General features: G+C 47.1%; 1 protein-coding gene across 2 annotated transcripts in view; it reads right to left on the bottom strand.

Moving 5' to 3' along the window:
* GALNT2 (polypeptide N-acetylgalactosaminyltransferase 2) overlaps positions 1-25166 on the bottom strand; it is a 762087-nt gene that overhangs the window by 112678 nt on the left and 624243 nt on the right. The gene's annotated exons all lie outside the window — the stretch shown is intronic.

The following is a 25166-nucleotide window of genomic DNA, read 5'->3' as shown; positions in this document are numbered from 1 at the left end:
ACTGTGTGAATTATAAAGTTGTGTGTAATACCCTTTAACTGCTATGTAGATACATGTGTATATGGTTGCTTATTTGGTGCGTAGCAGCCTTGACATTTCAATGCATGCGTTTTAATAGTATATTTGTACAAATCAGTGTGAACCTAATACTGAACAGTCTGTTAACTTTACCACTACGTCAAGCCTCTCATCTCCCAAATTCAAGCTTTACTGCTCAGCCTACCCTACACTGAGGTTTGAACCAAGTGTGAAAACCCCTTGTATATACGCTAGTTTGGTCGCTCAGAACTCCACACCAATGTCGTACTGGAAATCCTCCCTAACAAATAAGGTGGCATACCGGATAGACTGCCATAAAACTTTAGGACGCCGGTCACTTTGTTTTTGGTAAAGTGCATTTCAGACCTGACCAGAGGTGGTGCAGGCAGGATCGCTTAAGGGGCCGGCAATGGTTGAGCATGATAACTGCCAGGCCATAACAGTAATTTCTTTAGAGGAACATCCAAGTTGCCGAGGGACCACGGGCTAGACTCTTAACAGAAGCCCTGCTGGAAGCCAGGAAGAAAAAATAGTCACAGAACTCAAACTAGGACGAATTGTCATTGTGGCCGAGTTGCCCATGCAAGCCTTTACAGTTTTTCACCAGAAGATCATTTAAAGACTGTGAAGCCAAACAAGTGAGAAGATCACTAGAAGACATGGCAAACACACAGTGCCTAAGTAAACAACTTGCAGAAGTTATCAAAAAAAGAACCCTTAAGAGATGTCCTGTAGTAGCAAATTTAAATATAGGGCAGACTGTCTGATACCACTGACAGAAACTGATGTATTCAACGAGAAATTACATGATGCTGGTTTGTCCATGCAGCTTATGGTCTAGCTGAGTCTCTGCCCCCCACAGAATACTCCATTTATGCCAAATTTGTATTTGTTTATTTTTGCATTTATTTCAGCGCACACAACCCTCAGGCATCTAGGCGCCAGTTACAGAAAGTGCATAGTACAGTACGTAAGGTGCAGGAACAGGACAAAATGTGTATGTACACCACAGTAGGCGTTAGTTACACTGGATAGGGAAGTCAGATGTTGCAGGCAAGTAGCACAAGCAGCATAGACTGCACAGGTCATGGAAAGGCCATTACGGGTAAGTTACAGGTAGATAGCATAGGTAGCAAAAGGCTGCACAGGAAATAGGAGCAGACCTCGGTGATCCAAAAGTTAATACAAGCCAAAATCTCTCCTACAGGGAGCATATTAGTGCACAGTCCACGTAGAGTGACATCCTGGCAAGCATAGCGAATCATGAGCAGTGTTAGCATCTCAGGAAAGCTTGGTTTAAGGTATTGTCAATTAAGTAGTGTAGAAGGCTAAAACATTTGCGCTTACTGGCAAAGCCACAGCCAGCATGGCCGGGGGCTACATCAGTTGTGCATGTATTGCCGGCAGGTTTAAAGCAAGATCAAGACAATGAGCTTAGAGCTACGAAGGTAAAGCAACACCGAGAACTCTGCTCAATTTACATAAACTTTACCTCAGTGTAAAGTGCTTGGAAGCATTTTTGATCATGTTAAAAAGTTTACAAGAAACCATGATTTAATTACGTGGTGCCTTCTAAAGTAAGCAGCATCAATGGTGTGAAACCCCACACGTTTATGCATTTAGTTAAATGGGTGGCTAGTAGCAAAGCAGAACATTCCCTGCAGCTAAATTAGCTAAGGGCCATTCGCCCTGGTTTTCTGGATCTAAGAGCAGCGACTTACTGAAACCAAGTTTGTCAGAACTACTGCTTCCATTCTGGATTCAGTTAACATGTTTGACGTGTATGCAGTGAAAAGTATTTTTGTCTTGTAACTTCGCATGGGTGCATTTGGAACTGCTATGTCACAAAAAGAGCCATCAGAATTAGCTGTACCCTGTTTTGCACAAAACAACGTCTAACAATAGGACTGCATACATTTGTGTTTGTTGTAAAAGTTCTCTAAAATGGTGGATGTGTATGATGGTTTTAGCTTTCCCAGTGTACCCAAGGATGAGAAATTGTGATAAAATCGGCAGATGTTGTCCCATTTTCACTAGGAGGAGCCACTCTTCATAAGTAGTTGGTCCCTTTTAAAAGTACTGGGATGAGGAAGAATAGCCGATACCCAAGTGAAAATCCCTTTCCCAGCACTGTGAGGAGGAAGATCAACCCCCCTCCCAATGACTCACAAGGGAGTGAAAGGATCAGTACTGTGACAAGAGAGGAATGTGGAGGAATATGGATGTCCTGCAAGAACCACATTCAGCAGTCTAGTGTCCCCCCTCCCTCCCCCTAGGGGAAGAAGGTAAGCAAAGTCCCTTCCCGAAGAATGAAAGCAAGGAAGACTGGTCTGCGACACGACCCCAATAAAGATTACCATCAGTCATCCTTATTGTTGCAGTACTAGTGAACCAGGTCTGCCACGCTGTCACAAAAGAATCTTACGGGTTTGAGACCCGTATCCCAAAGGTTTGAAAGCAAGGTGAAACAAGGTGAGAGAAGAGACAAGGGTCCTCCCTGGTATTGTGAAGAAAATATAACCTGTTCATGAGCTCCGTCTCCTAAACTTTGTCACGTTTTCCCCTCCCGGGTATAGACAGTAGTTTGTTTGGGTTTCACGCTTGCAGTGGACCACTAACTACCGGGATTCCTTTTGAATTGATATCCTTCATAGTGGCTTAGGTCGCAGGAATCCTTTTTTTGTGTGGGTAAAACCCTGTTTGAGTAATTTTTAGTAGTCACGAAAATTGTTGAAGAAAGAACATTAACTTACAGCAATGATTATGCAGCTGCACTAATGGCAGCTGTCTCAATTTTGACTAAAGATGATATAGTAGATTCCACTCTGAATACAGATGAATGGAACAAACTAGTACAATTAAAGAAACGCCTCACAAGAACCGAATTACATGGGGCAATTATGCTCGAGTATTTGAAAAATAAAGCACTTCCGCAAGGATTGACAGTGACGAACGAACCTAGACTCTTTCTGGACAACGAGAAATTCCGGGTCCAGTGGAGCTACCTTGCAAACCCATGTGGCCGCAATTGGCTGATATTAATTATCGATACAGCGAAAGAAACAGCATTGAAAATTGAGGTCGAATTGGTGAAGATTGAAGAAAATATTAAGAAACAACTTCCACTGGAAACCTATAAGAAAAGTTTAGAAGAAATTGAAAAGAAATGAAAGATTTTAAAGTGAACAATACCAATGAAAGAATACAACGCCTCAAAAAAGATCTGGCCGGCTTCACACATGAGAAAGCATTCCCTTATGTCAAAGCTGATTATGTAAACAAGAACTTGCAACAAAACGGGTCTAATAAGAATAGACGAGTAAGATTTAGAAATACATCTTACAGTACCAGTAATGATAGTACTGATACAGATGACAGCGGGGAAGGAACATCGACGGGGAAGAAACAACAGACAAATAGAGGCCGAGGTAAACCAATGAGAGGATCAGGCAATGGAAACCGAAGAGGCAATCAGGGCCGTTTTTTATATCAGGCCACGAATCGCAACAACTGGGACGAGGGAGCAAAACAAACCCGGAGTAGGAATCGCTTCTGATTAACCTCTCGAACTATTAACGCTCAGAGGTAGAACTAAAAGTGCTGAACAAAGGATTAGGATACATAACCACCAAAGAACATGACCCGTTCGAGTTCCGGATGGAATTCAATAAGTTACTTAGGAAGATCCACCTATGGGAATTTTTTGCACAGGATACCAACAGAGACAGCGATAAGATGATGAACCATACAGGACTCCACAACCCATCTACTTTCTGTCCACCCTCCTGTAGTTTCTCTCCCGAATCCCTCATTTTTGGGAAAAAAAAAAAAGTCAATACTGAAGTTGCTATTTTAGAAGCTAATCGGAAACCTTTTCAAAATCCCACCAAAGCTGAACAGGGAGCTCTAAATTCATTAGCTAATAACCCCGTAATCATCATTAAAAAGGCTGATAAGGGCGGTGGTATTGTGCTGCTCAACCGGATTGACTACATCACAGTGTGAAAACCAATTGGAGAACGTCCACTATTATAAACGGCTGAAAGAAGATCCCACTCGAGAACTTCTTAGCTTGATCACGGAGAAGGTTACCAAAGCTAAAGATTGAGAGTGGATTTCCAGACAAGAGGCTGAGTTCCTTATTAATACGAAACCAACCACTCCGATTTTCTACACTCTCCCAAAGGTGCATAAGACCCTGATAAAACCTCCAGGTAGACCAATTGTGGCAGGGATTAATTCTATTCTAGAACCCCTCTCTACGTATGCGGATCATTACCTTAAAGGATATGTACAGCAGATTACCTCATACTTGAAAGACACCAGAGATGTGATTAACATCTATGAAAATCTCAACTTCAATCCCGAAACAATGTTTTTAGTGGGGTTTGACATCGTATCACTCTACACGAACATTCCCCAACAAGCGACCCTAGAGACAGTGGAAGAAATTCTACTAAATAGATTAGATCATGACCCTGTTCCCACCTCCTTCATACTATGGTGCGTGGAAGTTGCCCTAAAAAGGAATTTTTCCGAATTTAACGGGGCGTACTACCAACAGGTGGAAGGTACAGCGATGGGGGCCACGATGGCCCTGAGCGTCGCCAATTTATATGTGGAGACTTTTGAAAAGACCAATATATATAGTAATCTGAATCCGTTTAAAGTAAACATCAAAAAATGGAACCGCTATATAGATGACATTCTGGTGATATGGGAAGGAACCAGTGAGCAAGCAACCAACTTCCTTACATGGATGAATAATCTGAATCCTCATCTGCAATTCACAATGACTGCGAGTAGAGAAACCACCAATTTTCTGGATTTGACCATCTTTCACACTAATGGGTTTTTGCAGGTTAAACCCTATCATAAACCTACAGATAAGAATTTGCTTCTCCAATATACCAGTCACCACATTAAACACCTACGTGATAATGTACCTTTTGGGCAATTTTTGCGACTTAAAAGGAACAGCTCTAACAACAGTATCTAACAAACTGAAGCAAGAGTGTTGAGCAAAAAGGTTAAACAAAGGGGGTACCCGAAAAACTGATCAAACGTGCAGCCAAACGAGCATTTAACAATAACAGAGAGGCACTGTAAGAAGAAAAACCGAAGAAACCTAAGGATGAAAGAATTGTACGTGTCAACACGTTCAGGGATCTTAGTCTTAAGATTAAAAATGTGATTACCAAAGAGTGGAAAATCTTTAAGACTTCCAAAATGCCACTACCAACACCTATGTTTGCCTACAAAAGAAGTACCACCATTGGCAACAGAATAAGTGGAAGCAGACTTAAATCACACCAAAATTGGTGAATCTAACCACCCTTTGGGGGTTGCCTCCTGCAAGCGGCCATTTTCCGTGGAGCCTGTGGAGTGTGTAAACTTACCTGCAAAAGCAAAGAGATTGACGTAGGACTATCCAAACCATGGGTACAGAAAACATTAATTGCAACACCAACTATGTAGTCGACCTAATAAAATGCAGTTGTGGTCTGATGTATGTAGGTAAAACTATACGTAAGATTAAAGTGCGGATTATGGAACACCGAAGTTGTTTAAAAAAAAAGAACTTATAATGCACCTATCATACAGGCAAAACATGAATACGAAGACTTCACCTGGACTGTACTACAGACTCTTACAGGTGGAAATCCACAAACACTGGAAAATAGCCTCTTAAGGAAAGAACAAGAAATGATGTTTAGATTACAAAGTGACTCTAGGGGTTTGAATGATTCAGTTGAATGGCATCAAATTCACTAATGGCCCTGTATCCAGGATCACAAAAAATAGAGAAAAACAGAGTTTAAATGTACATGAAATTTCTACTGTATAGAACCAGGTTTTAATAATCAGTCATCAAGTAAACGTATGTCATGTAACTCTGAAATGTAAGATACTAGTGATTAAGAGTCAATGATGGGATTCCGAAGATGTTATATAATTGATGATTTATTCCATCTAATGCATTATAATACTTGGGTATGACACTTAACAGTTGACTGACATTCCATGATAGAACTTTGTTAGATGGAACTGTTAACTTGGATAAGAAGTACTCACAAGGTTAGATGATAGCTTTGAATTCCACTCTAACTTTTAATATAACTGTAGATCTTAGATACAACTGTCGAGCGTGTTCTTAATGTGAATGGTATGCCCCGTAGTGTTATTGTGCACTTTTGTGATCCTTGCGAGCCCTGAGAAAAGAGGTTGGAATACCTGTGATTCAGCCCCATTATGTTTTCTTTACGCTTGACATTTAATGCAAGCGTCCTCATTTAAAAGCCGCACGTAACCCGGTAGGCTTTAATGTTTACCCAGATCCACCACTTCTTAACATGGCCGTTCGGTTTTCCCGATCACGAACATTCACGTTTTAGAGATCTCCGTGCATGCTCGCAGGGTTTCCATAGTTCCGATTATATACAATGTTTCCAGCGATGCGCGCTAGCCAGAGACGCTGCATTAACCACAGACATGGCACCGGATCTTTGCCCATGTTCTACGTACCGACACAATTTTGAGAAGGTACACTAATAGCTGTGTTTGCTGAACAGAGCATTTCTAGTAGTTCTGAGTGCCTTTAACGATATGGAGAGGAACGGGATTAATTCATGTTTGTTTCCGAGTTGTTGCCTTCCCTTCTTATCCGTGTAGACGCAGACACACAACTATGCCAAAGATTGATGTTTTGGACAATTGCTAGATCTAGCCATCTGGGATACCTACCAGCCGACACGGCTTACCAACATTCGGTAAGCGCCTTGTACCTGCACCAATCTGGTTATCACTTAAGGGTATTTATACCACATACTCTTTACACATTTTGTGGTGTTTAGGTGCTGGGAATTCCTCCACTTTAATGCCGATCCGCCCTAGGTTTAGCCTTGCACTACCCTTTAGCTGCACGTATGGATCACAGGCTAATTGGGGTGCCCCCCAGCACACACCACCTAGCCGCCATAGATATGGATTCAGAAATGTTTACCACCTCCTAGTGTCCATGTAGACATTTATTATGCGTCCGGAGTACCCAGACGTTTTTATTCGAATCTGCTTGGGCCTTGTTATACATTCACAAGGTTGCTTTATTCATTGGTTTTAGATGGATACACATTCTAGACCACCCTTTTGTATGTGTTTCTTTATATAATCCCACGACCCGTGGTCTCGCATAGTAGTTCAACTAACTGACTAAGTGTCCTCAGTCGATCTGGTTGAGTGAATGCATTTAAGGAACTCTGCCTAGTGCCTCCTTCTAGTGTACGATAAATCCACTAGTGGATCAACTATCAGGTGAGCCTCTTGATGGCCAAGCTTTCTTTAACAAGAAGCCGTGACTTACTTTAATTCTCGAACGCCTTTTTTTAAGCTCCAGTGGTTCTCCTACTCCCCCTTTTTTTTGGGGTAATTGACAGATGTACTTTAGCTATTAGTAGATCCTTATCTGTCCCTCCTTTTTCTTTGCATCTATAGGTTGCACGTGCACACCACATTGTTCTACTTAGATAAAAGTGGATAATTTTAAGTTGGATGTTTGTAATTTTGAAAAATTCTCCTGATGAAAGTTCTCTGAGTAAACCTTCCAAGAACAGAAACATGTCGAGACAATGTCCTGGATATGTACAGGATTAGAATAACCTGTCATCTAACAATAATCAGAAACTAAAGTACATTGCCATTTGTTTTCTGAATTTACTGTATATTTATGTGTTATCTCACCATTTGATGGGAATTGACGATATCCGTGCTTTTTTAATTGTTGTTCTTAACAGATATTATTTGTAGGTATCTATGTTAGTATTTTGAGTACTTTTATGTGTATTAAATTAAAGATTTATAAGTTTTTTAACCTTCTGATGACGGTGTATAACCTGTTCATGAGCTGTGTCTCCTAAATATTTTCACGTTTTCCCCTCACGGGTATAGACAGAGTAGTTTCTTTGGGTTTCACGCTTGCAGTGGACCACTAACTAATGGGATTCCTTTTGAATTGATATTGTTGTGAAGAAGGGGCCTGGGGAAGGGAAGCATCCTCTCCTCCCCTTGTGGTTTGAGAACTGCATGGAAGAAAGCCAGGCAAAGGTAGACACATCTCTTGCGTCTGCAACCACAGTGAGAAACCAGAGTGAAACCAAGATAAGTGAACCATTCTCTTGGCATTAACATTTTTGAGTTGTAATATGGCTTTCCTTTGAAGGCAGAGAACTTTGCTTTGCACGGTTTGGAACTTTGTTTCCGTACATGTTGGAACTTTGTTTTTAACCCCAAGTTGGAACCCTACTTGGAACTAATTCATTCTTCTGGACCAAGAAGACCCACATCCTTTCTAGTTTAGTTGATAAGTGTAGAAAAGCCATCTTCTTGACACTGGTTAGGTTCTTCAAGTAAGCTTTATTCATAATTCATTACATGAGGTTATAGAGCGAACCACTGGGTCCCATCACCCAGGCTGACTTCTCCCAACTGACTCTTACTAGAACACAGCATTCACACCCAAAGATTCTGCAGCATCTTTTAAGGAGAGCGGCAAATTGTAAAAGTGAGGAGAGTGTCCAGCCCTCAACATACTCCACATCTGTACACGGAGGGCGTCCCCCACTCTCTACATTTGCTGGCTTCCATGCAGCACTCCAACATTTCAGGATATGCCTACATCCCTAACTTGGTACCGAATATATTCTGCTTACTATCACTTCTGTCACGGAAGGCACTACCCTCCAATCCTAGTGGGACACCACATATACACTTGGAGAGCGTGACTCTCCCATCTTGTGGGATACCATACACCCACACTTGGAAGGCGCTACCCTCCACTCTGTGGGACACCAAACCCTCACTTCTCTCACGGAAGGCGCGACCCTCCATTGTTTTGGGACACCATGTACCCAGTCTCAACGTGGAAGGCACTACCCACCATTCTTGTGGGACACCACATACCCACTCACATGGAAGGCGCAACCAACCCCCACCCTCAATCCTTTTGGGACATAATTTCCTTCCACTCACTAATGCCTACATACTTCTCAACAGGCATTATTAAACAACATTTACTATTTTCTTCAAAACTTTAAAATATCCTTCACATCACTTCAAGCACACTTTAAGTACTTCCCTTGCCTCTACGCAACAGTTGAACAAGTTACTTACCACCTGGTAACGTTCTTTCGACTGGATGTTCCTCCAACATATTCCACATCTTTGACATGTAATGTCCACAGCTGGGCGCTTCGGAAACCTTTTCAGCAGAGGGTGTCCTGTGTCGATGACGCCGGGTCGATGTATCTCAAAGGCTTCCATCAAGGGTGACGTCACCAGATGTTATAAATCAGACGCACAGCGCCGGTAGTCTCAGTTTAAGTTTTTTCCCTCAGAACAGTCTCATGCCTGCTTGACTGCACTTAGCCTTGCGGAAACGGAAGCTGCAATTGCATGGGAAATTCTCCAAAAGGGCAGGCTGGGAGGGCGATGTGGAATACGTTGGAGGAACATCCAGTCGAAAGAACATTACCAGTTGGTAAGTAACTTGTTCTTCAAATGGATTGTGTCCTCCAACATATTCCACATCTTTGACAGACTCCCAAAGAAGTACCTGGAGGAGGGAAAAGAATTTAGAGTACCCAATTAGATCCAGGGAATAATGTTTAACAACCGTATGGATTGAAGTCCATGTAGCAGCATCAGAAATTGAATGAGCTTGCAACCCTTCAGGGGTATGGGGGGGTCCTTACCCGCCAATTGGTAACACTCCGTAAATGTGAGGATAATCCACCTGGACAAGGTCTGTTTGGTAACAGCCTGCCCCAATCGGTGTTCAGCATATCCCACAAAGTTGATCGCCCACTCGGACCCTGGACATCCTAGAAATTTAAAAGCTTCGAGGAGCTCTCCTAGAATCCAACCGATGAAGTCGCTCCTCTTCCTTACCAGGATGAGGAAGAGGGTAGAAAGATGGAAGAACCACCTTTTAACTCAAATGAAATTCAGATAATACCTTGTGTAGGAAAGAGGGACGTACTCGCAGTACAACCCTGTCCTTGTGAAACACAGTAAAGGGTGGCTTAGATGGAAGTGCCTGCAATTCACTCACTCTGCGAGTGGAAGTAACCGCAACCAAGACACAGTCTTGAAGGACAGTAATCTGAAAGGACAAGAGTGCAAAGTTTCAAACGAAGCACCCAAGAGAAATTTCAAAACCAAATTCAAATCCCAAAACGGCACCTAGAAAGGAGACAGCGGGAAGACAGTCAGTCCTTTAAGAAACGGAGAAATCAAAGGAATCTTAAAGTAAGAACATTCTTCAGACGAGCGCTTAAAGATAAACAGCGCTGCCAGGTAACCTTAATGGTACCGACTTGAAGGCCTCTGTGGGCCAAAGAAAGTAAGAACGACAAAACCATATGAATGGAGCACTGAAAAGGATCAACATTGTGATCTCTGCACCAGTCGCAGAACCTACGGCAACAGTTCAAGGATTTTGTTGCAGGCCGCCTGGCCGAAGGCAACACCTCCATCACATCATCCGGGAAATCCCAATCCTTCTAGCTCAACCTTTCAGATACCAAACGTGAAGGTTGAGATGCTTGACCTCTGGATGGAGAATCTGCCCCCCCCCCTTTCCCCTCCTCGCCCCCTCCTCACGAACGCTAGAGAGAGCAGATCCTCCTCGTTAGGGAAGACGGCATGGAGGGCAGATTGACATTTCTAGAAGGTCCGGTTACCACGCTTTCCTGGCCCAATCCGGAGCAATGAAGATTACGTGGAAACCAAACCTCCGTTACCTGCGCAACACTTGAGGAATGACGGGGACTGGAGGAAACTCGTAAAGCAGTGGGAATGACGGATCCACCACAAATGTCTCCAAAGGCTCCTCTTGGAGGAAATTCCCTTGAGCAGAATCTCTTGCACTTCCGGTTGACATTGGTGGCTAAGAGATCCACTTGCTGGGTTCCCCAAAGAGCGAAGATCTACTGAAGGACTTCCTGAGCCAACTCCCACTCGTGAGAGATCGAGCTCTGCCTGCTCAGAGCATCCGTGCCGCATTTTTGTCTCGGGCCAGATGAACTGCTGAGATCGAAACTTCCTGCTGGATGCCCAGAACCAGAGCTGCATTGCCTCTCTGCACAATGGAAATTACCCAACCCCCCCCTTTTTTGTTGAGGTAATGCATGGCACTGTGTTGTCCGCCATGATCAAGACACTCTTCCCCCCCCGTACAGAGGGCAGAAACGCCTTCAGGGCAAGCCTCATGGCCCTCAGCTCTAACAGATGGATGTGGAGTCTGAACTCCGACGTAGAGCAATGACCACTGGTGGTCAAGTCATTGGCATGAGCGCCCCATCCTGTGAGGGAAGCATCCGTCACTATCGTCACCACTATTGCCAAAATAGTTCTGCCCTCATCAGGTTCCCTTCGTTGGCTCACCACAGAATATCCTGGGAGACCGAGAGTGGAATCTGAACGGGATCCATCATCTTGCCAGAGAACTGCGATCACTGCATCTTGAGGACCCATTGCAGGGATCCCATGCGCAACCTGGCCTCTGGCACCAGAAAAATGCAGGATTCCATGAGGCTGAGCAACCTTAAGAATTCGAAAGCTGGGGGACTCTGGGCATGTTGAAACTTGTCCACCATCTGCACAATGTGATGAGTCCTTACCTTGGGGAGGCGAACACTTCCCCCAAGGACGTGTCTAACACAGCCCCGATGTACTGGAGCTGTTGGGAAGGTGTCAGATGTGACTTCTTGAAATTCAGGGTGAAGCCCAGCCTGTGGAGGGTGTGGCAGGTGAGACAGATGATCCAGCGCTTGCTCTGGAGAGCGTGCCCGGATCAACCAATCGTCCAGGTAGGGGTAGACATGAATCCCCCCCCCTCGCCTGAGGTACGCTGCCACCACCACCATTAGCTTGGTGAAGACCCTCGGGCGGAAGTCAATCTCAACGGCACGACCCAAAACTAAAGGTGCAAGTCGCCAGCTGCAAACGTCAGGTACTCTGTGCGCGGGATGAATCGGCACATGAAAGTAAGCATCCTTGAGGTCCAGAGACACCACCCAATCCTGAAATTGAAGGGCCTGGAGGACAAAGAGTGACCATCTTTAACTTGTCCTTCCTGAGAAGTTTGTGCAACCAACGCAAGTCCATGATGGGTCTCAATCCCCAGACTTTTTTTGGGATCCAAAAATAAGGGGAATCCCATCCCTTGTTCCCCTCTGCTACAGGCACCAGTTCTATAGCGCCTTTCTCCAGCAGGCTCAATATTTTCTGTGCAAGGAGCGGCTCCAGAAGCTTCAAAGAGTTTCCCCGGTGGATTGTCATGAGGCCGCTGAAGGAAAAGAAAGCAGTAGCCGTGGGCTATGGTACCCAGAACCCACGCATCTGAAGTACTGGCATGCCATTCTTCGAGATGCTGAGACAGTCTGTCCCCAACCGACGAACCATGGGACATGGCCTCATGACTGTTTGGAAGCGGCTGTGGCAGTGCCTGAAGGCAAAGGCAGCAGCCTGAGTGGCTTTGGCACCACGATTCCCTGACCGCCACAGGTACATTTTCCCTGGCCCCTTTGACTGGCAACCCCTCTCGTTCTACCAAAGGATAACCTCCCCTCCACTGCTGTCCCCTACGACGAAAAGGCAGAGGTTGAGGCACCGCAACGCTTAAAGATTTCGCCGCAGGTTTGGAGGTCTGCAACTTCTCAAGGCTCTAGTCAGCCTTGCTGCCAAACAAATATGCGCCATCAAAGGGCATGTTCAGAAGACAAGCCTGCACATCCAGAGCAAACACAGACTTTCGCAACCACGCAAATCTGCGTATAACGGTGATCGCAGCCATGGACCGGCTAACATTGTCGGCCATATCCAAACCCGACTGAAGGTATTCACACATGCATCCTTGCCGTCCTACACGAGAGCAAGGAACCCAACCCTTTCTTCCCTCTTGGGAATATGCTCAGCCACTAAAGAAACAATTCCACAGTGTGTGAAAACCTTGCCAAGGCACACGTGGAGTTGGCCGATTTCAAGGCCATGCTCCCAGCAGAAAATACCTTCCGGGCCCAACCATCAAAGTGATTGTCGTCCCTATCCGGAGGGATGTTAGGGTACGCCGCCTGCCTCGAGGTGGCCGTAGCCACCTGAACCACCAAACTCTCGGGAGTGGGGTGAGTAGATAAATAGCTGGGGTCACTAACAGAAGGGCGGTATTTCTTGTTCAAAGCCTTATTAACAGCCGGAAGAGATTCCAGGGACTGCCAAACAGCCGACACCCTTTTCTTTAAGGTAAGATGAAATGGCAAAACCGGGTCAGAGGACAGACCTTGATCCAAGATGTCCGTTAGATCATCCTGCACAAAGTCTTCAGGAGGACTGGACCAGCCCAGATACTCCGAGACCCGCTTCATGAGCCTCCTGTATGAAGGCTCAGGTCTACCAAATTCCACTTCCGGGGAAGTGTCCAACCCACTGGCATCATGGAGGGTCTGCCGCAACTCCTCCAACTGACTGTCTCCAGAAAAATGTGGAGCTTCATGAAGTTCACGAGGGTCTTCAAACTCATACCTTTCCTCCTCTTCATAAATGTCAGCCAGAGGGAGTTGAAACCCAGATCTGGTGACAGAAGTGGGCCTGGAGTCCAAAATTGGCCTCAGACTTCGCCTTAGCCTTCCTTGGAGGATCTACGATATCCAGGTAGTCCAAAGGCAAATTGAGAAAAAATCCCCGAAGGCGCCGAGAGCGTCGACAACCACAAAATCGTTATCGCCAAAGGCTTCAGCGTCAACACAGGTGCCAACGGCGCCGTGGGATGGTACGTTGGTAATGCGTCAACGACCAAGTCAACGCCGGCATCGAGCCCTCAGTAGGTAACTGCGGTCTCGCTGGGGAGAAGGACCGAGACCTAGAGACAGGTCTTTTGCGACTCTTCGAATCCTTGTCCGTATGGGACCTCGAAGGCTCCCGATGTGAGTCGCGTTGTGGTCCCGAGCTCGAAGGCGTGCGAGCCACTGTCCGAGACAGATACTGGCCGGCTTCGTCAGAAGGCGCTACCAGACCTGTGCCCTGCGATTGAAAAATCGCTACAAATTTTTCTTTAAACGCCGCCATTCCCCCGGAGTCAGAAATTTCGTTGGGCACGCAACCTTCCGAGGCACCATCCTCCGAGGACGACAGGGAAGGCGACAGCGCTTCCTAGGGTGCCGCGACAAGGAAGACGAATGGCGTTAACCACTCCGGGGCCGAGATCCCCAGGACTCCTTCCAACACGGAGAGTGGCCCCTCGAGCCGTCAGTGGAATCCCCCTTGGGCTTAGATTTGGATGTTTGGGACTTAACAGGATTAGAGACCCTACTTACCTGGAGCTTCCCCTTCCGCTCCTGCAAGGCCTTGGCAGTCAGCGACTGGCATTTCAAGCAGTTGTCTGTGTCGTGAGACTCGCCCAGGCACCACAAACAAATGTGGTGCAGGTCGGTGAGCGACATTTTCGACTTGCAGTCCCAGCAGGTCTTGAAGCCAGACCGCGGAGTCGGAGGGGTCAAAGAGCAAGACATTGTAACCATGAACAAATAAGGCGCAAAGCAACATGTTTGCGGAAAAAACAATACTGCGGCTACGGGCGCCGTGCGTCCTATTTATAACATCTGGTGACATCGCCTTCAAAGGACATCGACCAGACATCGACACAGGGCACCCTCTGCTGAAAAAGTTTCCAAAGTGTACAGCTGTGGACATTACATGTCAAAGATGTGGAATACGTTGGAGGACACAATCCAAATCGAAATAATAATAGCAAGCAACTTCTAGTCCAAAGATGCACTGTCCCTGAAATGCACAGCCTGAAACGCATTTCCCCACAGACCTGCAATTTCTGAAAATGCAAAATCAAAAACACAACTAAACAGGATCCTCCGCAGAGCCATCATCATTAACATCCATAACCACACAGAATATGGAAAGCAAAATCTTCACAAATTTTGCACATTTAAAATACAACAGTATTTAACTCATGCATATGCTTCGATTTGTTCTTCACTGTACACTGTTTTAACCCCCAAAGGATACAGGAATATGAGGGCTTGCCCTTCATGCCCATCTCTTCATTCAGCCAGACCTGACCGATAAGGTTGCTACAGCACCAGATGCCCTGGCACGTAGTGGAAAATGGCCACTTCCGTACTTCAGTGCGTGTTTCACATTTAACTTGTCACCGTAGCCTAACCAAGCTACTTTGCGGCCCGGCAGGACAAAATACTTCCTCCAGTACACTTTGAGCACACATATGCTGCTCCTCTCGCACTTCAGAAACTCTTCATTTGCAGTTACGTCATGTGTTTCTGGCCGCACTCCATAGTACGTCAGCAAATTTACAATAAATCACTGTTGCTAAGCATCACCATGTTTTGCACATGCTTAGAGCTTCTGTGTCATCCCACTATCCCGGCCGACCGTTGCTGCATTCCCTCATGAAATTCCTCTCATATCGGCGTGCGCACACGATACATTGCACGGCCATTTCCTCATTCCTAGGCCATCTGAGCGATTGCACTGTTAGGCGTCCAGGTCCTTTCCTCAGACCTTGGTACGGCGTCCTCAGCCAACATCTTTCCCAGCGTTCCAGCGCTTCATCACCGCCACTCCCCTTTCCTTCGTCATCACACGGCATCCGCTCTCAGCCACAACTGAGCTCCGCGCAGGCAACGGCCATCCCTCCTTGCATGGGATACAATGGACTCCCCCCCCCCACCCCCTACCCCACACCCCCCAAGGGGCAAATGGCGCTTCTCTTCTCCTACTGGCGTGCTAAACCCCAACGGATACATGTTAAAGAGCCACAGCAGCGGACGCTGGATTAATAAAAAAGGGCCATGGTGCTTACTGGTTGCACCCCCTTCTTCTCGGGACATTTTCCTGCCAACTACATTTCGTTACACAGCAAAGCTGCTCCTCAATTGCAGTCTTTCCCCGTTATATTTCTTATGTACTGGGGCAGTGTTTCTCAACCTCCTGCGGTATCTGGGTTTCTCTTCTGCCCGGGGCCCTTCTGCTGTGCTATGGATGCTGAAAACCCCTTATACACTGCCCTTAATTAGCCTGTACAGCGGCACTTCTTGGTCAAGCCCACTCGCTTCCCCTTCTGGGGCTGGGACCATACTTTAGTATTGGTCCTCTATAACATCCCCTTCTTTTTCCCCTGGGTGATGGGACTTGCTTCTCATGGGGGCAGTGGTTCCACTCCTCTTCTGCTCCCCCTTCAGCAGACGGTTACACTTTTTCCTCTTGTCTTTTTCTTTGCTCGCAGGTTCTTTACCAGTGCTTGGAAGAAATCCTCATCGCCAATGCAGAAAAGCTATCTTCCTGACACTCCGCTTAGGTTCTTCAAGATTTAGTTCATAGATTGCAAGATGTTATAGAGCAAACCACTGGGTCCCATCACCTAGGCTGACTTCTCCCAAATGACTCTTACTAGAACCTTGACACAGCATTCACACCAAAACATTCTGCTGCAGTACACCAACATTCTCTCAGCTCATCATGCACACATTGCAAGCACTTCACAACAATAAGTTAAGGGCGCGAAACAGGTTATTGACCCAGGACTACATACTTTTTCGGACATCCTGACAGTCCTTAATATTTGGTTTGAGGCAAAGGAACCCATCTTAGTAAAAGGGCTAGGTAGGTTTTGTCCATATTTACTTTTGAATAAACATTTATGCCAAGAAACTTCTGTCTCTGTCTCTCTCTCTCTCTCTCTCCCCTCCATACCCTGACCCCATACAGAATTTTTATTCTTGGGATCCTCTGCTGCACAACACGCTACAGATCACTTGTCTGGCAATCTATCAATCTCCAAGAGTTCAAATGTGATTGGGGTAGGGATTTACATTGCTCAAGCAATGTCTTGTGTGTAAATGTGATTTCAGTGATACATTACATCGCATGTCAGAGGGCTTCATACTCCCTTAAAGATGATGATAATGCTGGTCACACAAAAGACTGGTCACACTTAAAAGAAAAGAAACTAGCAATGTCATACTGCAGGATGTCAATCTGAACAATTTCTAGAATGTATGTTTGGCTAGCAAAATAGACCATTTCCTTTGACCTTTAAACGCGCTTTAGTGCATAATTAACTCATTTTAATTGTGAAATTGTGGCAGATGTGTGTTGTAGGTTTATTATTGTTAGGGTGTACAGTATTGTATAACTTACCTCTTAAAGCCATACATTCAAACTATTGAAATTTCTTCAACAAGGTAATCAAAATAGTGCTTCAAACAGTCTTGTAGTTGTTTTACTGCGAGTTCTGTTCTAGAATCTAGTTTGTAGCTTTTGTGTCTGGGACAAATCAATTTGCTACCCTCAAACTTAGTGAGTACAATTATTTTTGTAGCCCCATACACACCAAACCTCCTGTATTGGAGAATATAGAAGGACAGTAACTAATTATCTGTTCACTGCAGTGTGTGATATGTATGGCCCTGTGCTTATGGTTAAGTTGCTTAACTAAAACTTATAACTTTGCCCCCCCGGACAAATCCTTGCAAAACATTGCTAAAAAGTATATGGCCACCCCAGAAAGGTAACCTGTTCCTCACATCGCAAAACCAATCTATAACTACTGTTCTCCAGCATGTGTCTGGCATGGATTCACATGCTCATGAATATTCCCCCCGTTAGGCTGGGAATCCTCGGTAAAAGAAAAAACAAACAGTTTCACTTTAGTTTATAAACTTTCTTTCACCTAGAAACCAATCGCTGAGCTCTGGGTAATACTGCCGCAGCCAATGATTGCCCGCTCCCTAAGCCCCTTCTCTGGCAGCCATCTTCAGATTTGGTAGCACGTAAAATGGCAGTATGACCAAGAAGAACCGCAAAGGGAGGGTTTGCATGTGAAGCCATGCCAGACCCATGCTGGAGAACACATCGAGTAACTTGTTCCTTCTCCAGCATGGGATCTGGCATGGATTCCCATGCTCATGAATAAAGAATACATAGCAGTACATACACAAACACTGGAGGTGGCAAGGCTCAACTGAAGCATTCACTCTTACCGCCTCACCAGGCTCACCTTCAAGCAAACAGGTTGCGTTGCACCGCTTAGCCAACTCTGGACTCCTCCCTGGAATCCCTGTCGATGCAGTAGAATTTCCAGCAGGGGCACACCAGACAGGAACGCAGTTGTTGCAGCAATTGCTCTGGTAGAATGGGCTCTCGGATGGCCAGGCAGTGGTCGGTTTGCCAACCAGTGACAATGAGTGATGCAGCCGGAGAGCCACCTGGAGATGGAAGCCTTGGACAAGGCCTTGCCATGGTTTACAGGACCAAAGTTCACAAAAAGCTGAGAAGTTTGCCAGAACCTCTTCGTGCGGGCCACATGAAACTTCAGTGCTCGAGCCACATCCAGCATGTGCAGAGTCCTTCCAGCCGGTGATGAAGGTGTCAGAAAAAACACAGGTAACACCAAGGGCTTGTGGAGATGAAATTCAGACAGAACCTTGGGCATGAAGGAGGGGTGCGTCCGCAGCACTACCTTTGTCTCGTAGAAACTCAAGTCAGGCCGCTTGCAGTACATGGCCTGGATCTCACCTACCCTCCTGCAGAGGTGATGGCCACAAGGAAAGCGGTCTTTCAATACAGGAACTTGAGCAGAGCCTGATGCATCAGCTCGAATGGGGGCCCCATGAATCTAGTCAGCACCACGTTGAGTTCCCACACCGGGGCAGGGGTCTTCACCGGCGGGAACGAACAGCACAGTCCTTTGATTAACTCCTTCACTAGATGGTGTGACCAAAGAAGACCATCCCGGAGACCTGGTGCAGCGGGAGATAGCTGCCAGATGCACCTTGATGGAGGCGTGCGCCAGCACCGACTTAGCCAAAGACAACAAGTACAGAAGGACTTGGGGAGCCGTGACCCTCATAGGATTAATCTGCTGTGACCTGCCCCAAGTCGCGAAATGCTTCCATTTGTGTCTAACACTTCAGAGTTGATTATGCCCTGGCCTTGGCTAGGACCTCCATGCAGTCCACAGGCAGATCATAACCACCAAATTCTAATGCTGCAGGAGCTAGGCCTTCAGGTTAATCAATCCTGGGTCGTGGTGCAGGATTGCGCCTCCTTCCCTGGCGAAAAGATCCGCGACCACAGGTAGCTTCACTGGAGGGGACACTGACATGCTGAGAATGTCCGGATACCAGATTTGCCTCAGCCACGCAGGTGCAATGAGGATCATCCTGCACCGGCACCATCTGAGTTGACCGATGACTCATAGTAGCAGCAGCAAACAGAACGCGTACAGGAACAGGCCTTCCCAAGGGAAGGCGAATGAGTGCCCAATGCTCTTCGGCTTGGGAAACCTGCTGGCCAACCACCAGCACTTGGTGTTCATTGCCGTCGCAAACAGATCGATCAGTGGACTGCCCCATCTGAGGAAGCGGTTGTCCACTTGATCCTGTCAAAGCTCCCACTCGTGGCAAGAGCAAAGCTCCCTGCTGAGGGAGTCGGCGACTGTTTTTGACTTCCGCCAGGTGGAAAGGAATGAGTAACATCTCCTGGGCAACGGCCCACTGCCCCAACTCCTGCGCCTCTCTGGAGAGCGCAGGGGATCTCGTGCCCCCATCCTTCCGGATGTAAAACATTGTGGTTTTATGGTTCATGAAGAACTTCACCACTTTGCCCTGGAGGGAAAGAAGAAATTACTTGAGGGCCCATAACATGGCCCGTAGTCCCAGGACGTTTATGTGTACCACCTTCTCCGACAGCCAAAGGCCTCTGGCGTGGAGATGTTCAGTGTGTGCCCCCCACCCTTACAGGGAAGCGTCTGTTGTGACCGTCTCCTGGTATGGAGGGCTCTGGAAGTCTGTGCCCGCAGAGATGTTGGAGCGCATGCCCCACCACCTTATCGCCCGACTGAACAACTCGTTGAGCACGATTCTGTCCTTGAAGCTTCAGGACACCTGGATCCAACGGGAGTCCAGGAATTCCTGGAGCGGTCGCATCAATCCACAACCAGCAGAGTCGGACCAGGTAGATACATGACGACATGCTGAGCAGCGACTTTATGGTCCTCCCTGTGGCGATCTTCAGTGCCAACAGCCGTTGCAACTTGCCCAAAATGGGCATTATCCTCTCCTCCGACGGAGCCGCCAGGCAGGATACTGTGTTGAGCCTGGACCCCATGAACCAGGCGTTTTGCAATGAAGTCAAGCAGGATTTTGCGTAGTTCATTGAGAACCCCAGATCAGTCCACATCCGTACGGTCCTCTGTGTGATCGACAGCAATGTCCTATGAATTGGCCTGGATGAGCCAGTCGTCAAGGTATGGGTACATATGGATTCCCTGTAGTTGCAGATGGGCCGCTACCGGAACCAGGCACTACAGGAACTTGCAATGTTTTACGTGAATGGAGACGTGGAAGTACGCGTCTTCTATATCCAACGACGACAAAGTCTCCCTCCTCCAGTTGGCCATGCACGTGCTGCAACGTGACCATCCTGAACTTCTGGGACTTGATGAACTTCAGTCGTAGATCGAGTATGGGCCTTCAACCCACGGTCTTTTTTCTTACTAGAAAGTATCTTGAGTAAACTCCAGAGTCGTTTCGGAAACCAGCTCTATCGTCCCTTTTCTTAACATTGCCCAAATCTCCAGCAGCAGCTGAGGGATGTGTTCCTGTCAGGCAACCGGTGGTATTCATGGACAGTTTGCTGAAACTCCAATGTGTGTCCGTGGGCGAGAGCGTCCAACACCCATCGATCGGTGGAGATGCTTTTCCACATGCTGATGAAGTTCGCCAGCTGGCCTCCCACTGGGCTGCAGGGGTGGGGCCCCAACGTCCGGGCCAGTTCAGTCCTACTTGGAGGCCAGCACACCGCCCTGGGGGCCTTGATGACGACATCCACCTCCAAATGCTTCAGAACGACCCCTGTAAACTTCCTGGGTCGTAGAACGGGTTGGTTGGTGGTAAGAGGACGTTCCACCGCCGAAACTGAGGATTTACCAGACTTCCCCTCTTGAGGGACGAAAAGACAGACTGCTGTTGCAGCATGCCCAGGCCATGGGCCGTCTTCGTCGGTCTCGATGGCCTGAAGAGTTATCGACTGCCTTGCTGAAAAGATGGTCTCCATCGAACGGCATGTCCAGGACCCTCGTCTGGACCTCTTGTCTGAAGTTGGTTGCCTTCAGTAAGCCACAACGACTGAGGCAAATCCTGTTTCCCATTTGGCAGAACCCCTTGTCTGCAATGTTCAGGGCCACGGTGATAGCGTGGTCCGACACCACCTCGCCTTCCTGAAGGATTTCCATTGCCTCTACCAGCTTGTCCTCTGGAAGGAAATCCAGAAACGGAGCCATCTTGTACCCTAGCTCCCGGTCGTACCTGGCCAAGATTGCTAAGGTGTTGGCTGCCTTGACGGTCCTCACCATTGAGTAAATTACCTTCCGTCCCACAGCATCCAATTTCTTCCCCATCCGTGGGGGGCTTGGGGGAGGGGACAGATGTGGACTTCGACGGGTTGGATGACCTAGCCGCGGCCGAGACCATCGAGTCTGGCGATGGTTGTGACCGCAGACATTTGGGTGCAGATTCTGGCACCCAGTATTTCTTTTCTAGCCGGTCCCTCTTTGCCGGGGCAGAGTTATTCAGCAGCGCCAGCCCCTCATCCCAGACGTGGTACCGACAAAATGGTCTTCCATTTCGCCTCCCGGTGCTGATACAGGAAACCTTCTCATCCAGGGTGTGCTGGAAGAGTTCCGACGCACAGGCAATCATGGAGTGGAAGGATCCCACTTCGTCCAGCGGAGAAGCCCTTGGTGGTGCAGAGATTCCACCGTCTGTGTCCGTCTCCGTGTCCCGGGAGGCGTAGGGTGTCCTCTTTCCTTCCGCAGTGGTAGCCCCGGGGTCAACGCCAGTGGTGTCACTGGTGGTGCCGTCGGGATCCTCTTCTGAATCTTCAACACCAGTATGTGGAGAGTCGAGATAATATCCTGCAACAGATCTCTGGGAGGTGCCTGGGAACAGGGTCACTGGGCCCAGCGCCTATGTCGTCCCCGCTGATGTCATCGTCGCTATGCTCCGGCGGGCATTTCCTCGAGGGTCTGGTGGTAGTCACCACCACCCTCCTCCAGGATGGTGTGGATGGAAACTATGTCTTACTCGTCGGACGAAGAAATATCTGTGCCCTGGAGCTCTTCCACAACCCACCCTTCTTTGGGTCCTGTGGCGGTCGGCATTGGGCTGAGACCAGCAGCCCTTTTTTCCAGAGTCTTCTCCACTGACTTTGCCAAAGCCTCCCGCCTGGGAGGAAGAGCCACCCTAACTGCTGACCTGGATCAGCTGAGCCTTAACTAGCAGGTTGGACACCTTGTCCTGCTTGGCCTTCTGCTTCTCCATCAGCTTCCCCGGGGGAGCCGACTTTCTCTTTGACAAAGAGCTGGAGCTATGGCTGGAGATTGAGGCTGATGGAGACGGTGACTGCGTCCTGACCGTCGCAGGACCTGCTTGCGTGGCCACCCCAATGGAAGCAGAATCACAGTGCTTGGCCTGGTTTTGGGCCCCCACGAATGGAGCGCCCTCAAAGGACTTAGAAGCCGGCTCTGGCTGGCTGAATTCAGATGAGGCATGCCTCTGTGGACCACAAGGGGTAGAGGCCCTGGCTTTGAGCCAAGTCACCAGTCGGACATGCCAATCCTTAATCGTGCACTTTGAGACACCATAGCAGATCATGCAATCTTTCCTTGTGCGTCGGATGAAGACAATACAGGAACTGGGAATGCTTGTTGATCGTGAAAAAATTCTGCAGACCGCAGCTGGTGCAGAGCTTGAAGAGGGAAGCCCCGTCTGCCTCCTCCGACATGATCCAGTGCCGTGTAGGCTGGATGGCCTTCTGTAAACTTCCAAGAAGAAAACACGCAATGATTTTGCCCTTGAGGGGCGATGAAAGATGCTGAAAAACGGGTCCCTATTAATCGGATGAAAAAACAAAGGAGCACACGGGCTCGATTGAACAAAAACAGGATTTTCCTAGCTAAAAAAGCATGACAAATGCAGAAAGCTCAAAGAATGAAACACGAGGACTCCAAACACTTGAACGTGCACAAAAAATCTGAAGATGGCTGCCAGAGGAGGGGGTTTAGGGAGAGGGCAGTCATTGGCTGGGGCTGTATGACCCAGAGCTCACTGATTGATGTATAGGATAGAGACAGTTTATAAACTAACGTGAAACCGTTTTTTTCTTTTACTGAGGATTCCCAGCCTGACAGGATTCATGAGCATGTTAATCCATGCCAGACCCCATGCTGGAGAAGGTGCGGTTTCGTCGGGGGATGGGGAGTGGGGGGGACGGCCTTGGGGGGGAATCAAAGTTATAAGGTGGTGTCCCAAAATGTGTGGAAATCCTCAGACGCAATGGAAAAAGACTACAGCCCATCCGTTGGATTGATTGCTACCAAATTTGCACCAGGAGCGGCGGCTTGGTCTCAAAAACATGCTTTTGTAAATTTGGTGTAAATCAGTCCAGTGATTTTTTTTTTTTTAAAGGGCAAAAGGGTGGTATGATTCGGAGTCCGCGGATGCCGCTGAACCAATCTGAGAGCCGCGTGATGTTTGCGGACATCATACATGCTCGCTGATTGGTCAATTAAAAACCTGAGGTGCGTCAAAACTTTTGAAACGGACGCCATGTTGGCTTTGTAAACAGCGCCCATAGGTCACGGACACAGCAGTAAAAGCATTAAAAATCAACTTTGCACTTGTCAAACTAACGAATCCATCTCTGGGAAGGTGAGGGGGTGATGATGATGTGACCATATAAAGCCAAAAATCGGGTTATATTTCATCTCAGATGTTTGGGGACAGCTCTGTGATGTTTGTGAACATCTCTGATGTTCGCAACAACACATTTCTGCATTACAAGGTCAGTGAAAAACAGTTTTTGGATGGTGTATAACTTTGGTGCCACTCAATGAAACTGCATGAACTTTTGCAATATCATTTAAGACATGACTGAAAGGTTCTGCAAAGGATGTGGGGAAAAATTAAAGGGGGAGTCCCAAAATATTTTAAAGGCTTATAAATTTGGTGACCTTTGACGAATCTGCACAAAGGTTTGCAAAAAGATTTAAGACCCAGACTTGAAGATGTTTCCCCAAGATTGGTGGGCTTTTGTCAAGAGGAGGCAAAAATAGAGAGGGGGGGGGGGGCTCAACATTTTTTCAAATTACTTATAACTTTGTTGCTGTTTGACGAATGTGCACACGTTTTCAGAAAAATTATAGACCTAATCTTGAATGTTTGTGCAACGTCTGAGTGGATTTTGTCAAGTGGGGGCTATGTTACAGGATTATTTTTTGTACATACATTTTGACACTTCAAACAATAAAACATGGCCAGATTTGCAGCAAACTCGTGCAAGGAGCACTGGCAAGGATCCGAAAGAATGGTTTTGCGAACGTGTCCGTGCTTTATCTTTTAAAAAGTGTCATAATGTAGGTACAAAAAATAGTGATATACCTTTGGTTACTGAGGTATAGCCTGTGGCCATGGGCAGTGGCCTGATTATCCGGGACATGGCCCAAGGCCATGACCAGGACAATCTGGCTACTGGCCATGGCCACAAGGATCGGCAATGGGGTTAAAGTGGACACCAGTGACAGGCTATGTAGTAACGCTTTTTTTAAATCTAGATAGGTTTGAATGGGGAAAAAAGTTCTGCTTGTGGCTACAGCCCAACGTGCTGGACAGGATTACAGCAAACATTCGCGAGGAGCATCAGCAAGTACCTCAAAACAAGGTTTTGCAAATCTGTCCTGCGTTTTTTTTTTTTTTTTAAGTGTCAAAATGTAGGTACAAAAAAATGGTCATCCAACTTTGGTGCCTGGTCCTCGGCAAGGACAAATGTCTACTGTAAGTTGCCTACTCGGGAATGAAGCATGGCCGAAGCCCATGTCCCATGGATTGTGAAGACTGGCCATGGCTACAAGCCATGAGCACTGGCAATTGGTCATAGTAGAAATCGTTGACACTGAACTAGGGTGCAGGGTAAGTGCAGTAGGTAACAGGCGTGGTTTGGTGGGGCTGCGGTCATGGTCGAGCCTCATGCCCTAGGCAATTCAA

Source organism: Ambystoma mexicanum, chromosome 4p (assembly GCF_040938575.1).
Source record: "Ambystoma mexicanum isolate Mex_15411 chromosome 4p, UKY_AmexF1_1, whole genome shotgun sequence".
NCBI classification, from domain to species: Eukaryota; Metazoa; Chordata; class Amphibia; order Caudata; family Ambystomatidae; genus Ambystoma; species Ambystoma mexicanum.
The sequence above is the reverse complement of the archived record's forward strand: the minus strand, read 5'-3'. Positions and strand labels throughout refer to the sequence as shown.